We start from the raw sequence: 16,966 nt of genomic DNA on the forward strand, positions 1-16,966 counted from the left end.
ATCAATTGGTTTTTTCTCAATATTAAGTTGAAAATTCAAATTTCAATTTGTTTTTTTCTTCATACCAATTTTGATTCCTAAATTTAATTTGGTATGTCTCAATATTAAATTGGATTTCTAAAATTCATTTTGGTGTTTCACAATATAACTTTGGATTTTCTCAAATTAAACTTGAAATGGTGTAGTCTATAGTATATTCTATAGTCAAGTCTATAGTCTAGTCAAGAGTATACTCAATAGCCTAGGCAATAACCTAGTCAATAGTCTAGTCAATAGCCTAGTCCATAGTCTAGTCCATAGTCTAGTCAATAATCTAGTTAAAAGTCTAGTCAATAGTTTAGTCAACAGCCTAGTTAATAGTCTAGTCAATAGTTTACTCAATAGTCCAGTCAATAGACGAGTCAATAGTTTAGTCAATAGTCTAGTCAATAGTTTAGTCAATAGTGTAGTCAATAGTCTAGTTTATAGTTTACTCATTAGACTAGTCAATAGTTTTGCCAATAGAAACCTTTCAACTGTTTTCAGCAGGGGCTTGCGATTTTCTATCAATATCTTACAGTTCCCAACAATTTTTGTTTCGGACACGTCTGGGATTTATGTTCAAACATCGTGAATTCGGCTAGCCAATTATCTGTTCCATCTCGTATCTAATGTAGGTTTATATTTCGAATGTAAGAATATTTAGCAGTGTTTTCAGAGCTACAGTTAACGTAGTGCTCATGTACTGAAACTCTTATTGTTAAGGATTAACACTTCCTGCCGTTAGACCCTATTCATAAATACTTCATTTAATATAATTTATGTTTGTTTATAAGTGAGTTTGTGTAAATGTGCGTGAGTTCTTAAATGTATTTAGTTTCGGCTAAAAGAACAAATAACACAAAATATTGTCTTAAAGCACAATTTTTATTCACGCATTCCGGGTTCGTTTTGTATACGAATTTGTTAAAATACGTGTTCTCATACACAAATATAAAAATACAATTCTTTTTAGACTTTTAGAAGAGAATAAAGTAAAACAAAATAGTATTAGACAGAGAGTCTCAAAGTGCTAAGAGGAAATGTTAAGTCATTAGGAATACTATGGAACGGTGGCTAGGAAATATTAGGAATCCATAGAGCTATATTTCAAAAACAATAATTAGCTAATTTTATTCAAATTTTGGATGGAAAACAGTTTGTGAATCACTGCTTTCGCTTAATTTTACTTGACAGTATTTATAATACATACTCACATATACATATATATATTGAGACATGTTTACATCTACAAAGACAGCTGTGTATTGTAAAAGAACGTGTATCTATTTGTATGAACTCGTATGTTTTTGTGTATTTAGATGTGAAAATATCTACGATGACAACTGATAATGGATCGAATTATTTTAAGCAATACAGAAAAACGAACCAAAAAAAACATGTTCAAATACCATACATATGCTCATACCCACATAAGGAAAAACCTCTCTAACTAACACTCCCACCACTGCAACAATAGCAAAAACACAATTACCATGCTTGAAATTTAACACAAGAAAATAGAACTTTTGGCATTTGACACTCAATCCAATTCAATCCACACAGAATATGGAAGTGAAAAAAAAAAATTAAAAGAAAATTGTTGAAAATCATGATGAAGAGTAGAAGTAGATGAAGAATCTCTTATCCTTAGATGAAATGAAAAATGTCATTTTTACACTGGGAACATATTTCGAACAAATGTAAAAAACGGATGAATATAAGAAATAAAGGGAAATAAAGAAAAAAATGTTGTTGGTTTTTGACAAACAAAAACAAATAGAATTGAAATGCAAGAAATTTGAAAACTTTGGATGTTCAAAGACATTGAAATCAGGCTATTTGAAGGTTTAAGTCGTATGTTCTTAAACACTAAATCTACTCTACATTAACTCAAACCTACTCTATTGCTGGGCTGTAAAAAAGGCTGAATATTTCTCCGACCGAAACGCATGTAAGAAACTAGTCTAGACCATAGACTAGACTACACGCTAGATTATAGACTAAACCATAGACTATAGATTAAACAGGATTATAGAATTAACTATAGACTAGACAAGACTACAGAATAAACTATAGACTAGATTATATCCTAGACAAAAGACTAGACAATACACTTGACTCTTGACTTGACTACAGAATAGCCTAAATTCTAGAATATACACTAGACTATAGCATAAACTCCACCCTAGACTATAGAATGGACTATAGACTAGACTAAAGACTACACTATAGACTAGACTATAGACTTGACTATATAGTAGACTAAACAGTAGACTAAACTATCGACTAGACAGTAGACTAGACAATAAACTATAATATAGACTAGAATATAGTCCAGACTATAGACTATAGACTAGACTATAGACTAAATTATAGACTATACGCTGGACTATAGACTAAACCATACACTAGACTATGGAATAAACACGACCATAGAATAAACTATAGACTAAAAGACTATAGAACAAACTATAGACTAAAAGACTATAGAATAAACTATAGACTAGATTATAGTCTAGACAAAAAACTAGACTATAGAGTTGACTAGACAAAAAACTAGACAATAGACTTGACTATAGACTAAATTATAGACTAGACTATAGACTAGACTATAGACTAGACTATAGACTAGAGTATAGACCAGAGTATAGATTAGAGTATAGACTAGACTATAGACTAGACTGTAGACTAGACTATAGACTAGACTATAGACTAAACTATAGAGTAGACTATAGACTATATTATAGACTTGACTATAGACTGGACTACAGACTAAACTATAGTCTACACTATAGTCTAGTATGGACTAGAGTATAGACTAGACTATAGACTAGACTATAGACTAGACAATAGACTAGAGTATAGACAAGAGTAAAGACTAGAGTATAGACAAGAGTAAAGACTAGGGTATAGACTAGACTATAGACTAGACCATACACTAGACTATGGAATAAACACGACTATAGAATAAACTATAGACCAAAAGACTATAGAATAAACTATAGACTAAAAGACTATAGAATAAACTATAGACTAAAAGACTATAGAATAAACTATAGACTAGATTATAGTCTAGACAAAAGACTAGACTATAGACTTGACCAGACAAAGAACTAGACAATAGACTTGCCTATAGACTAAACTATAGACTATAGTCTAGTCTAGTATAGAGTTTAGTCTACAGTCTAGTCTATAGTTTAGTCTAGTCTATAGTCTACTCTATAGTCTAGTCTATAGTCTAGTCTATAGACTAATCTACAGTCTATTTTATAGTGTAGTCTATAGTCTAGTCTATAGTATAGTATATATATAGTCTAGACTATTGTGTAGTCTATAGTCTAGTTAATAGTCTAGTCCATAGCCTAGTCTATAATCTAGTCCATAGTCTAGTCTGTAATCTAGTCTATAGTCTAGTCTATAGTCTAGTCTATAGTCTAGTCTATAGTCTAGTCTACAGTCTAGTCTATAGTCTAGTCTATAGTCTAGTCAATAGTCTAGTCTATAGACTAATCTACAGTATATTTTATAGTGTAGTCTATAGTCTATAGTCTAGTCTATAGTATAGTATATAAATAGTCTAGTCTATAATGTAGTCTATAGTCTAGTTCATAGTCTAGTCTATAATGTAGTCTGTAATCTAGTCTATAGTCTAGTCTATAGTCTAGTCTATAGTCTAGTCTATAGTCTAGTCTATAGTCTAGTCTATAGTCTAGTCTATAGTCTAGTCTATAGTCTAGTCTATAGTCTAGTCTATAGTCTAGTCTATAGTCTAGTCTATAGTCTAGTCTATAGTCTAGTCTATAGTCTAGTCTATAGTCTAGTCTATAGTCTAGTCTATAGTCTAGTCTATAGTCTAGTCTATAGTCTAGTCTATAGTCTAGTCTATAGTATAGTCTATAGTCTAGTCTATAGTATAGTCTATAGTCTAGTCTATAGTCTAGTCTATAGTCTAGTCTATAGTCTAGTCTATAGTCTAGTCTATAGTCTAGTCTATAGTCTAGTCTATAGTCTAGTCTATAGTCTAGTCTATAGTCTAGTCTATAGTCTAGTCTATAGTCTAGTCTAGTCTAGTCTACAGTCTAGTCTACAGTCTAGTCTATAGTCTAGTCTACAGTCTAGTCTATAGTCTAGTATACAGTCTAGACTATAGTCAGTCTATACTAGACTATAGTCTAGTCTATAGTCTAGACTGTATAGACTAGACTATAGACTACACTATAAAATAGACTGTAGATTAGACTATAGACTAGACTATAGACTAGACTATAGGATAGACTATAGACTAGACTATAGACTAGACTATTGACAAGACTATAGACTAGATTATAGACTAGACTATGGACTAGACTAGACTAGACTATAGTCTAGTCTAGTATAGAGTTTAGTCTACAGTCTAGTCTATAGTTTAGTCTATAGTCTAGTCTATAGTCTAGTCTATAGTCTAGTCTATAGTCTAGTCTATAGTCTAGTCTATAGTCTAGTCTATAGTCTAGTCTATAGTCTAGTCTATAGTCTAGTCTATAGTCCAGTCTATAGTCTAGTCTATAGTCTAGTCTATAGTCTAGTCTATAGTCTAGTCTATAGTCTAGTCTATAGTCTAGACTGTATAGTAGATTATAGACTAGACTGTAGACTTGACTATATACTAGACTATGGACTAGATTACAGACTAGACTATGGACTAGACTATTAACTAAACTATAGACTACACTATAGACTAGACTATATGCTATACTAAAGACTAGACTGTATACTAGACTATATATTAGATTATAGACTAGACTACTGACTAGCATATATACTAGACTATAGACTGAACTATAGACTAGACTATAGACTAGCCTATATACTAGACTATAGACTAGCATAAAGACTTAGTCTAATCTATAGTCTAGTATATAGACTAGACTATACTATAGATTATACTATATGCTAGACTATAGACCATTCTAACTTTATCCTAACTCTAATCTACTGTTGTGCTTAGCTCGTACAACAATTTTAAAAAATTATAGGTAATTTCGAAGATTTGCGGTCTTAGGTCAACATAGGAGCTAGTCCTGTATTACCACCGTTTCCTGTAGCTTATACCAAAGACAATTGTTGAAAAATTAAAGAAAAAAGTAGCAAGCCTTCCGGTAAATAGAAAAAGGAACAACTTACACCCTCAAACTGGCAAAAAAAAAACAATCCTAAGACATTCGAACTTAAAGGGTGTGAGCTAGAAAATGAATGAGTGCTGAAAAACATTCATACAATGGCCTCGTATTGCTGCTAACAAAAAAAACAAAGTTCAAAATCACGTATGTTAAAATACCAAGAATAAATGTTCGAAAAAAACAATTTTATATAAATGATGTAAAAATATAAAGAAAAATTTTAAGCCTGAAGGATAGAATTTACATAGACAAACACATATACTCATACTTTTCTAAAGGCAGAAGAAGAGGATTGCATATTAAGGAAAATTCAACATATGTTTACGAATAAAAGTAGAAAAATATAAAACATTTTCCAGCATGTACAAGTACATGAATATATCTACCATGGTAGGGTATTAAATGTTTTGGAAAATAATGAATACTTTTTTTTGTAAAAAAACACTAAATTCAATAAACATTCACACTCAGAAAACGGAAATAAATTGTTTTGCGAAAATTTACACAAAACTCAATTACATTCTTGGCAATTTTATGCTTAAAATGTTTTAGGAATTTATAAAATTTTATTATCTAAAAGCATTCAAGAGCATCTAATAAAATGTTAGAAATTGCAAAAAGGACAATAATGCAACCAACAAAAAAGGATACGGTAATAGCGGTTAAACATTTAACAAATATAGATTTCCTATATATTTTTATCTTATTAAACATTTCACTAAATTTTCTCCCCCAATCCCTCAAATGTCTTCTATACGTATTCATCTAAGTCTTTACTGCGTTTGATCCTATTAAAATTACCTGTCATTGTCCTGGAAAATAAATAAATAAGTTCAACCTGTTGTGTAAAACAATCTATAACAGTCGTATACTTAACATTCTATATATGAGAAAACATATTACGTATACGTATTAGTATTTGGTCGTAAGTCACACTGTCAACATATGGCAATGGTATAGTCATCATTACAATCATCTAGAGATATCCTTGGAACACATTTCCATTCCCAATTTTTTCCTATTTTAAAACAACATTATAACCAGGCATTATTTCTAGAATACTATAACTGAAAAAAAAAGAAAACCCATTACTTTCTTTCTTGGCAGCAGTAGCAGCATCTTTTCCTCACTCCTTAGGAATGGGACAGTTTTTCTTTAAATTGCATTTGCTGTCGTTAAAGTAATTTGTTTTATACATTTGAAAACATGGCAAGTGAAATGCATTATATTGCTCAGTAAATACATTTGACTAAATGTAGATCGGAGCAGGGGAGGTGAGGTTTCTATGAAGGTTTGAGAGAATAATATATGAGCGTTTCCTGCTTACATTTAGAAAGGTTTGATGTTTTTTAAGGCGATAAAACAAATGGGAAAAAATTTCAATTTTGGCTTACAATATTTTTATGGATTTTCTTGTTTTTTTTTGTCCTGTAGAACAGAGGCGTTGTTTTAAAGGAAAGCTCAATATCTTCTCTAAATAATTCACATACCCTAACTCTACACTAGCAGTACACAACATCTAATCAAACTCTAACTAGACTCTAACTCTCCTTAACCTCTTTTCAAACCGTACCCAAACTCTACTCTAATTGTATTAACTCTACACTAACGCTACTCTAACTCTACTCTAAGTCTACACTAAGTCTACTCAAACACCACCCATAGACCATATTATAGACTAGACTAAAGACTAGACTATAGACAAGACTGTAGACTAGATTATAGACTAGAATATATACAAGGCTAGAGACTAGAATATAGAGTAGACTATAGACAAAACTAGACTATAAACTACACTATAGGCTGGACTAGATACTAGACTAAAGACTATAGACTAGATTATAGCCTAGACTATAAAATAAACTATGGACTAGACTACAGACTAGACTATAAACTACACTATGGACTATACTATAGACCTAGACTATAGACTAGACTATAGACTAGACTATAGACTAGACTATAGACTAGACTATAGACTAGACTATAGACTAGACTATAGACTAGACTATAGACTAGACTATAGACTAGACTATAGACTAGACTATAGACTAGACTATAGACTAGACTATAGACTAGACTATAGACTAACTATAGACTAGACTATAGACTAGACTATAGACTAGACTAAGAACTAGACTATGACTAGACTATAGACTAGACTATAGACTAGACTATAGACTAGACTATAGACTAGACTATAGACTAGACTATAGACTAGACGATAGACTAACTATAGACTAGACTATAGCTAGACTATAGACTAGACATAGACTAGACTATAGACTAGACTATAGACTAGACTATAGACTAGACTATAGACTAGACTATAGACTAGACTATAGACTAGACTATAGACTAGACTATAGACTAGACTATAGACAGACTATAGACTAGACTATAGACTAGACTATAGACTAGACTATAGACTAGACTCATAACTAGACTATAGACTAGACATAGACTAGACTATAGACTAGACTATAGACTAGACCTATAGACTAGACTATAGACTATACTATAGACTAGACTATGACTAGACTAGACTAGATAGACTAGACTATAGACTAGACTATAGACTAGACTATAGACTAGACTATAGACTAGACTATAGACTAGACATAGACTAGACTATAGACTAGACTATAGACTAGACATAGACTAGACTATAGACTAGACTATAGACTAGACTATAGACTAGACTATAGACTAGATAGACTAGACTATAGGCTAGACTATAGACTAGATAGACTAGACTATAGACTAGACTATAGACTAGACTATAGACTAGACTATAGACTAGACTATAGACTAGACTATAGACTAGACTATAGACTAGACTATAGACTAGACTATAGACTAGACTATAGACTAGACTATAGACTAGACTATAGACTAGACTATAGACTAGACTATAGACTAGACTATAGACTAGACTATAGACTAGACTATAGACTAGACTATAGACTAGACTATAGACTAGACTATAGACTAGACTATAGACTAGACTATAGACTAGACTATAGACTAGACTATAGACTAGACTATAGACTAGACTATAGACTAGACTATAGACTAGACTATAGACTAGACTATAGACTAGACTATAGACTAGACTATAGACTAGACTATAGACTAGACTATAGACTAGACTATAGACTAGACTATAGACTAGACTATAGACTAGACTATAGACTAGACTATAGACTAGACTATAGACTAGACTATAGACTAGACTATAGACTAGACTATAGACTAGACTATAGACTAGACTATAGACTAGACTATAGACTAGACTATAGACTAGACTATAGACTAGACTATAGACTAGACTATAGACTAGACTATAGACTAGACTATAGACTAGACTATAGAAGACTATAGACTAGATAGACTAGACTATAGACTAGACTATAGACTAGACTATAGACTAGACTATAGACTAGACTATAGACTAGACTATAGACTAGACTATAGACTAGACTATAGACTAGACTATAGACTAGACTATAGACTAGACTATAGACTAGACTATAGACTAGACTATAGACTAGACTATAACACTAGACTATAGACTAGACTATAACACTAGACTATAGACTAGACTATAGACTAGACTATAACACTAGACTATAGACTAGACTATAGACTAGACTATAGACTAGACTATAGACTAGACTATAGACTAGACTATAGACTAGACTATAGACTAGACTATAGACTAGACTATAGACTAGACTATAGACTAGACTATAGACTAGACTATAGACTAGACTATAGACTAGACTATAGACTAGATAGACTAGACTATAGACTAGACTATAGACTAGACTATAGACTAGACTATAGACTAGACTATAGACTAGACTATAGACTAGACTATAGACTAGACTATAGACTAGACTATAGACTAGACTATAGACTAGACTATAGACTAGACTATAGACTAGACTATAGACTAGACTATAGACTAGACTATAGACTAGACTATAGACTAGACTATAGACTAGACTATAGACTAGACTATAGACTAGACTATAGACTAGACTATAGACTAGACTATAGACTAGACTATAGACTAGACTATAGACTAGACTATAACACTAGACTATAGACTAGACTATAACACTAGACTATAGACTAGACTATAGACTAGACTATAACACTAGACTATAGACTAGACTATAGACTAGACTATGACTAGACTATAGACTAGATAGACTAGACTATAGACTAGACTATAGACTAGACTATAGACTAGACTATAGACTAGACTATAGACTAGACTATAGACTAGACTATAGACTAGACTATAGACTAGACTATAGACTAGACTATAGACTAGACTATAGACTAGACTATAGACTAGACTATAGACTAGACTATAGACTAGACTATAGACTAGACTATAGACTAGACTATAGACTAGACTATAGACTAGACTATAGACTAGACTATAGACTAGACTATAGACTAGACTATAGACTAGACTATAGACTAGACCATAGACTAGACTATAGACTAGACTATAGACTAGACCATAGACTAGACTATAGACTAGACTATAGACTAGACTATAGACTAGACTATAGACTAGACTATAGACTAGACTATAGGCTAGACTATAGACTAGATAGACTAGACTATAGACTAGACTATAGACTAGACTATAGACTAGACTATAGACTAGACTATAGACTAGACTATAGACTAGACTATAGACTAGACTATAGACTAGACTAGACTATAGACTAGACTATAGACTAGACTATAGACTAGACTATAGACTAGACTATAGACTAGACTATAGACTAGACTATAGACTAGACTATAGACTAGACTATAGACTAGACTAGACTAGACTATAGACTAGACTATAGACTAGACTATAGACTAGACTAGACTAGACTATAGACTAGACTAGACTAGACTATAGACTAGACTATAGACTAGACTATAGACTAGACTATAGACTAGACTATAGACTAGACTATAGACTAGACTATAGACTAGACTATAGACTAGACTATAGACTAGACTATAGACTAGACTATAGACTAGACTATAGACTAGACTATAGACTAGACTATAGACTAGACTATAGACTAGATATAGACTAGACTATAGACTAGACTATAGACTAGACTATAGACTAGACTATAGACTAGACTATAGACTAGACTATAGACTAGACTATAGACTAGACTATAGACTAGACTATAGACTAGACTATAGACTAGACTATAGACTAGACTATAGACTAGACTAGACTAGACTATAGACTAGACTATAGACTAGACTATAGACTAGACTATAGACTAGACTATAGACTAGACTATAGACTAGACTATAGACTAGACTATAGACTAGACTATAGACTAGACTATAGACTAGACTATAGACTAGACTATAACACTAGACTATAGACTAGACTATAACACTAGACTATAGACTAGACTATAGACTAGACTATAACACTAGACTATAGACTAGACTATAGACTAGACTATAGACTAGACTATAGACTAGACTATAGACTAGAATAGACTAGACTATAGACTAGACTATAGACTAGACTATAGACTAGACTAGACTAGACTATAGACTAGACTATAGACTAGACTATAGACTAGACTATAGACTAGACTATAGACTAGACTATAGACTAGACTATAGACTAGACTATAGACTAGACTATAGACTAGACTATAGACTAGACTATAGACTAGACTATAGACTAGACTATAGACTAGACTATAGACTAGACTATAGACTAGACTATAGACTAGACTATAGACTAGACTATAGACTAGACTATAGACTAGACTATAGACTAGACTATAGACTAGCTATAGACTAGACTATAGACTAGACTATAGACTAGACTATAGACTAGACTATAGACTAGACTATAGACTAGACTATAGACTAGACTATAGACTAGACTATAGACTAGACTATAGACTAGACTATAGACTAGACTATAGACTAGACTATAGACTAGACTATAGACTAGACTATAGACTAGACTATAGACTAGACTATAGACTAGACTATAGACTAGACTATAGACTAGACTATAGACTAGACTATAGACTAGACTATAGACTAGACTATAGACTAGACTATAGACTAGACTATAGACTAGACTATAGACTAGACTATAGACTAGACTATAGACTAGACTATAGACTAGACTATAGACTAGACTATAGACTAGACTATAGACTAGACTATAGACTAGACTATAGACTAGACGACTAGACTATAGACTAGACTATAGACTAGACTATAGACTAGACTATAGACTAGACTATAGACTAGACTATAGACTAGACTATAGACTAGACTATAGACTAGACTATAGACTAGACTATAGACTAGACTCTAGACTAGACTAGACTATAGACTAGACTATAGACTAGACTATAGACTAGACTATAGACTAGACTATAGACTAGACTATAGACTAGACTATAGACTAGACTATAGACTAGACTATAGACTAGACTATAGACTAGACTATAGACTAGACTATAGACTAGACTATAGACTAGACTAATGACTAGACTATAGACCTAGACTATAGACTAGACTATAGACTAGACTATAGACTAGACTATAGACTAGACTATAGACTAGACTATAGACTAGACTATAGACTAGACTATAGACTAGACTATAGACTAGGACTATAGACTAGACTATAGACAGACTATAGACTAGACTATAGACTAGACTATAGGACTATAAGACTATAGACTAGACTATAGACTAGACTATAGATAGACTATAGTCTAGACTATAGACTAGACTATAGACTAGGACTATAGACTAGACTAAGACTAGACTATAGACTAGACTATAGACTAGATATAGACTGGACTATAGAACTAGACTATAGACTAGACTATAGACTAGACTATAGACTAGACTATAGACTAGACTGTAGACTAGACTCTAGACTAGACTATAGACTAGACTCTAGACTAGACTTAGACTAGACTCTAGACTAGACTATAGACTAGACTATAGACTAGGACTATAGACTAGACTATAGACTAGACTATAGGACTAGGCTATAGACTAGACTATAGACTAGACTATAGACTAGACTATAGACTAGACTATAGACTAGACTATAGACTAGACTATAGACTAGACTAGACTATAGACTAGACTATAGACTAGACTATAGACTAGACTATAGACTAGACTATAGACTAGACTATAGACTAGACTATAGACTAGACTATAGACTAGACTATAGACTAGACTATAGACTAGACTATAGACTAGACTATAGACTAGACTATAGACTAGACTATAGACTAGACTATAGACTAGACTATAGACCAGACTATAGACCAGACTATAGACTAGACTATAGACCAGACTATAGACTAGACTATAGACTAGACTATAGACTATACTATAGACTAGACTATAGACTAGACTACAGACTAGACTATAGACTAGATTACAGACTAGACTATAGACTATACTATAGACTAGACTTTGACGAAGTCTGTAACTATCGCTTTTCGTTACCTCTAAAGTCCTTCCTGTTCTGATACGCTCCTGCTGCCTTTGCTGCATGCGTGCTGTTGTATAACTTCTCTATATCGCTAACAAGATATATGAGCTGCCGTTTGTATGTCCATGACATTAAGCCCCCCCTCTCTTCATACCCAACCAACATATTGAAGTCCTAAATGTTAGGGAAAAAAAGATGCAAAAGGATCTTAATTGATGTTGGCATCAGTGAACCTACATCAGTTGAAAGGCAATTCATAAGGGAACACCTGTGCACTTTTTGAGAAACACTGTCTGACGTTTTATTTATTAGTCATACTCCATCTTTTCAACTTAAATACAATTTAATTTTTTCTTTCTTTCCCGACTAACAGTGCCGGCTGGTTGGTATTGTTGGTTGCATTGCAAGTGCAATAACAATTGTTGCTTTTGTCTGTCTAACTACTATGATGACATTCTTGTTAGTGTTGCTGCTGTTGTCGTTGTTGTTGTTCTACTCGTGTTGCAAGTTGTAGTAAAATAATCATTAGTTCACTGTCTGCAAATTTTTGTATTGGCCTTAACGAAACTGTCATCTAATGACAGCTGTTTATTTTATTGTTATCGCTAGTGTTATTTTCTTTGAATTTAAATCGTGTTCTGGAGCAGCAAAGAAGTTAAAGGGGTGTTTTAGGAGGGTTAAAAGTCTTTGCATGGGTTATGCATTTTTTATTTAAATTTGCAAAACAATGAATAGTTTAAATTGATATTATTAAGAAAGGAATATTGATATAAAATTGACATTAAGAAATTCAAAATTGTTATTATTTTATTAGTTGGTACAGAATATTTCAAAGCATACAGAAGAAGTTTTGGTAAAGCTAAACTTATATCCTTTATCACTAATTATTTCTCTAAATATCCAAAGATTTCTTTAAGATTCGTGGAAAAGTAGAAGCTAATTCAAGACCACTTATTGCAAACAGTATACTAATATTCTACCGACTTTTCTTCTCAATTATACCTTAAGCCTTTTATTTACTTATCCAATCTTAATTTAGCCTGTTTAACTAACTACTTAAAATCTATTTAAACCTCAAACTACTTTAAACCCAAAAGATAACCAATTCAAAAAAACACTCTACACTACATAGTCATTCTTTATTTTTTCTCTTTATAAAATTAATATTTATTTTAATTCTTATAGCAAAATATAGAATGAATTTGATAAAAAGAAAATACTATATATTTTGCAGATAGAAAAAGGCCTTGGGCCATACGAACGGACAGAGAAACTAAGAAAAATAAGAGAAATTCTTAAACCACACATTGATACGCAAATGTGTGTGTTCATATGGTAGAGTAACAGCAGAGAAAAAAGTTTACGGACGCCTAAAGTTAGATACAATTGATCTACAGCGATCGACTAGAGACTAGATTATAGACTAGACTATACACTAGACTATAGACTAGACTATAAATTAGACTATAGCCTAGACTATAGCCTAGACTATAGACTAGACTATACACTAGACTATAGACTAGACTATAGGCTGGACTATAGACAAGACTATAGGCTGGACTATAGACTAGACTATACACTAGACTATAGACTAGACTATACAATAGATATAGACTAGACTAGACTAGACTAGACTAGACTATAGACTATAGACTAGACTATAGACTAGACTATAGACTAGACTATAGACTAGACTATAGACCAGACTATAGACTAGAAGATAGACTAGACTAGACTATAGACTAGACTATAGACTAGACTATAGACTAGACTATAGACTAGACTATAGACTAGAATATAGACTAGACTATAGACTAGACTATAGACTAGACTATAGACTAGACTATAGACTAGACTATAGACTAGACTATAGACTAGACTATAGACTAGACTATAGACTAGACTAGACTAGACTATAGACTAGACTATAGACTAGACTATAGACTAGACTATAGACTAGACTATAGACTAGACTATAGACTAGACTATAGACTAGACTATAGACTAGACTATAGACTAGACTATAGACTAGACTATAGACTAGACTATAGACTAGACTATAGACTAGACTATAGACTAGACTATAGACTAGACTATAGACTAGACTATAGACTAGACTATAGACTAGACTATAGACTAGACTATAGACTAGACTATAGACTATAGACTATAGACTATAGACTAGACTATAGACTAGACTATAGGCTAGACTATAGACTAGACTATAGACTAGACTATAGACTAGACTATAGACTAGACTATAGGCTAGACTATAGACTAGACTATAGACTAGACTATAGACTAGACTATAGACTAGACTATAGACTAGACTATAGACTAGACTATAGGCTAGACTATAGACTAGACTATAGACTAGACTATAGGCTAGACTATAGACTAGACTATAGACCAGACTATAGGCTAGACTATAGACTAGACTATAGACTAGACTATAGACTAGACTATAGACTAGACTATAGACTAGACTATAGGCTAGACTATAGACTAGACTATAGACTAGACTATAGACTAGACTATAGACTAGACTATAGACTAGACTATAGACTAGACTATAGACTAGACTATAGGCTAGACTATAGACTAGACTATAGACTAGACTGTAGACTAGACTATAGACTAGACTATAGACTAGACTATAGACTAGACTATAGACTAGACTATAGACTAGACTATAGACTAGACTATAGACTAGACTATAGGCTAGACTATAGACTAGACTATAGACTATAGACTAGACTATAGACTAGACTATAGACTAGACTATAGACTAGACTATAGGCGACTATAGACTAGACTATAGACTAGACTATAGACTAGACTATAGACTAGACTATAGGCTAGACTATAGACTAGACTATAGACTAGACTATAGACTAGACTATAGACTAGACTATAGAGAGACTATAGACTAGACTATAGACTAGACTATAGACTAGACTATAGACTAGACTAGACAGACTAGACTATAGACTAGACTATAGACTAGACTATAGACTAGACTATAGACTAGACTATAGACTAGACTATAGACTAGACTATAGACTAGACTAGACTAGACTAGACGAGACTATAGACTAGACTATAGACTAGACTATAGACTAGACTATAGACTAGACTATAGACTAGACTATAGACTAGACTATAGACTAGACTATAGACTAGACTATAGACTAGACTATAGACTAGACTATAGACTAGACTATAGACTAGACTATAGACTAGACTATAGACTAGACTATAGACTAGACTATAGACTAGACTATAGACTAGACTATTGGTTGGTTTACGTGGTAGTTCACTACACGCGAACTGTCAAGTAGAGTCAAAGAGACCCCGTTTTGACTAGACTATAGACTACATTGTATATAATTAGTATTTATTCTTTCATCCTCAAAGTTTGAAGTTCAAACCCGTCTTCCAATTACTCTTCCCCACTGTATGGGAAAATACGATTCCTTTTAACTGCTTAAAAGTGTATGCCTGTAAATGTAAGTTTGCAAATATATGTGTGCATATATTTGCTTAACATACAAAAGTATATGTTTGTTTAAAAATTTTCGTATGCAAAAAGGACAAGTGTGTCCTTCTTCAATGAGTTGTTTTCCTTATTGTTGATTTTTGCAACAAAACAAGAAGAAATTGCAAAAAAAAGTAGAAAATTGTGCTTTTTTATTTCTATATTTTTGTGAACTGCTAATTCAAACAAGAAGGCAATTTATCATAGAAAAATATTTGACAATAAGACAAGTAAAAGATAATGATGTTATATAACTGCATACACTAACAAACGTTTATAAAAAGAATATAAACATATGAGTAAGAGCGTGTGTAAACATGCTTTACATTAGAATATACACACATAAATACATACAGATATGTATGTTTAAGAAAGAAGACAAGAAGCTTATTTTACGCTTCAAAACTCATATGGTCATAAACACACATACATGTAGCCAAACATAAACATAAACATTTGCAAATGTATGTAAGTATGTAGTTGTATAAATGCAATATGGACGGAAGTGCAGCTGGGAATAAATAATAACGAAAAAAAACTTATATACATATATTTGTTTGTGTTAGCAGGAATTCAAAAAGGACATTCCTTATTATCAACACAACAAACAGAAGCTATATCAACAACAACATTATTCTCTTTTAACAAAGCCAAGACAAATAAAACAAACAAACTTGTTATAGACATTCTCTTTGCCAAATCATAATGATG

This window comes from Lucilia sericata, unplaced genomic scaffold (assembly GCF_015586225.1).
Source record: "Lucilia sericata isolate MDLA Ls3-8-SP2 unplaced genomic scaffold, ASM1558622v1 Contig000398F_arrow, whole genome shotgun sequence".
Classification (NCBI taxonomy): Eukaryota; Metazoa; Arthropoda; class Insecta; order Diptera; family Calliphoridae; genus Lucilia; species Lucilia sericata.